Below are 2,404 nucleotides of genomic sequence, written 5' to 3'. Positions count from 1 at the left end.
CCTTTGCATCATCGACCAAGTAATAACGTTAAAAAGTCCGATTGCGTACGTTTTTCAAAGTGATAATGTATATTTTTCTTAATAATAAAATCATATTTGTTGTATTTATTTATTGACAATTCAATCTTTTCCATTTCTGCTATAATAGTCGCTTTTAATTCAATTTCAACGAACTACCACCAACGCCAGTCGTTAAAATGAGCGAACATGTTTACGATGACGAAATAAAAACAGTCGTTAAAATGAGAGCAACTTATTTGACACCGCGAAGCTAGATTTTCGCGAAGTGCATGTAAACAACACAATTGAGCGATCTAAAAACTACAAAACAGGACAGAAAGGTCCATAAAGTATACATACGTTTTAATGAAAATGTAAACAATATTTTGTTAAATGGAAGAATGCTAGCTAGCGATTAAAATAATTCGTTTTTTATCGAAGGTAAATGTAGCTAGGGCCTAGAGAATCTACTACTTAGATTGCGATAGAACACGCTGCTGCACTGTCGTTCGTACTGGTCGGCTAGGTTAGGTAGTGGAAACTCACACCTTCTCTACAGTAGTTTACAATTTTTTTTGAACGAATACCACTTGGTACTAGAGGTTCGTAAAATACAGTAGATGTTTTATTAAACAAGCCTTTCCACCGTGTGACGTCGACGACCTGAAACTGGCTGGCTGTTTATCTGGCTCTTAACTTGGCATCGAACGCAATTAGGGGATTATCGTATCATGTTTCAAGACGGGTATATCCAGATAAAGTTCGACGTGAACCAGGCTGTTGAATGATTAAAAATACAGCATTTCGTCAGGAGGTATGTAAAATATGAACATATAATCATTGTTGCTGCGAAGCAGCCAATTCATATTCTTGACAGCAAATTGACCTCTGAAAGGTCATTGTTTGTCAAAAAACAAGGGCCTAAGACGACTGAAAAGCGGAGTTTCCTTTCGTTCTGCGGGTAAAATCAATTACATTAGGCGACGTTTGTAGACTAACCTACACGTACCAACGTCCGCATGTCGCGCTAGCCTTATCCTACCCTAGGCCTAGACTAGCTAGGATAGTATAGACCTAGCCTTGAAGGGACGAATGTCCCAATGAAAAACAACGTCGCTCCTTGATAGCTAACATTGTCTATTTAACATCATCAATAATTCATTATTAGACCTATAGTTGTTTTTGAATGGTACTCCACAAATCTCAGCCCATACCTCATACAACTCGTTTACGTCTCGTATCTATTGTCGTGACGTCATGGCTCGCTGGCTCACGCTTGTGATGTCTCGCACTTGTGATCAAATAACACACTGGCTCGCACTTTGGCAACACTCTTTGGCAGTCAACTCGCCCCTAGAAAACCCGCCCTTGGAAACTTGCCCCATAAAAAATGTACACTTCCTTGACCATGGAGTCTTCAAAATAAAAATTGTAACCTTTGGTAATCAACTACATTTTCCACATAATAGAAATTTTTGAAAATGTATTTAAAAAAACCTAAACCATAATTCACCACTATAGACACCTACTGACAAAATGAAAAATTACGACTTTGTTACCCAATGAGAAGTGTTCTAATATAGACAATGGGTCGTGTCTCATATTATTTGTTATATTTTTATTATTCATTATTTTCACTTGACTCGCATAAATAATTTTGTTCGAAGAACATTTATATGCAGTTGTAATTCGCAGCACTTCACTTGCAATTTGCAATTTCTAGTTTATATTATACAGGAGTAACCTCATGATATATGTTAGACTAGATGAGGTTTTGTGTATTAAGGGATGTTTTTGTTTTGATGGTATCCTTCATCCGAAGCCTATCTTCTTGTTGAAATGTCATCATAAATGTAGGTAACCTTGCCTAGGGTGCAGCTAGGTCGCCGTAGGGCAGGCTAAGACTCTTTCAAATTAATCTACTGTAATCAGATATTCAGATTCAGATGGCCGGTTTTTCCACTAGGCCAATTTATTCGCGCGAATCGAAAGCGTCGTTCTTGCGCATGCGCATCAGTTTTCTATCGACGTTTTCGCTTCAGCGAAATTGGTAGTTCCAACAGTAGAATGTATAATTATGGAGTATAGGCCTGATGCTTAGAGTGAAAGTCAGCTCATATACCATAAACTGTTGTTTTCTTTTGCGCAAGTTTTTTTCACGCCTCACTGAGTATTCATTACATTTTCACTTCAGGTTGGGAATTACACCTATACCAGTTTTTCTTTACTATATATTTATCTAACTGCTTGTGTCAACATTATAAACAACAATCATTGGCGGGTCTCGTACTTTCCACCAAATTCGTGCAGATTAAATCATTACCATACTAATTAATGATCCTAAGAGCGGATTCAGAGCTTACGCCAACTATCCCACAGAGGTGTCCATGTGACTGATCAGACC

The 2,404-nt window shown here is 37.8% G+C and overlaps 1 protein-coding gene across 1 annotated transcript in view; it reads right to left on the bottom strand.

Annotated features, from left to right (window-relative positions):
• Nucleotides 1-1,238, bottom strand: part of LOC117113380 (juvenile hormone acid O-methyltransferase-like) — a 4,178-nt gene extending 2,940 nt beyond the window's left edge. The window contains exon 1 of the mRNA XM_033256687.1: nt 1,215-1,238. The gene's annotated coding sequence lies outside the window, so the exon portion shown is untranslated. The remainder of the gene's footprint in view (nt 1-1,214) is intronic.
• Between the last annotated feature and the right edge of the window lie 1,166 nt (nt 1,239-2,404).

Source organism: Anneissia japonica, unplaced genomic scaffold, assembly GCF_011630105.1.
Source record: "Anneissia japonica isolate Jap-2015-1 unplaced genomic scaffold, ASM1163010v1 scaffold23495_len113985_cov154, whole genome shotgun sequence".
Taxonomy (NCBI): domain Eukaryota; kingdom Metazoa; phylum Echinodermata; class Crinoidea; order Comatulida; family Comatulidae; genus Anneissia; species Anneissia japonica.
The sequence above is the reverse complement of the archived record's forward strand: the minus strand, read 5'-3'. Positions and strand labels throughout refer to the sequence as shown.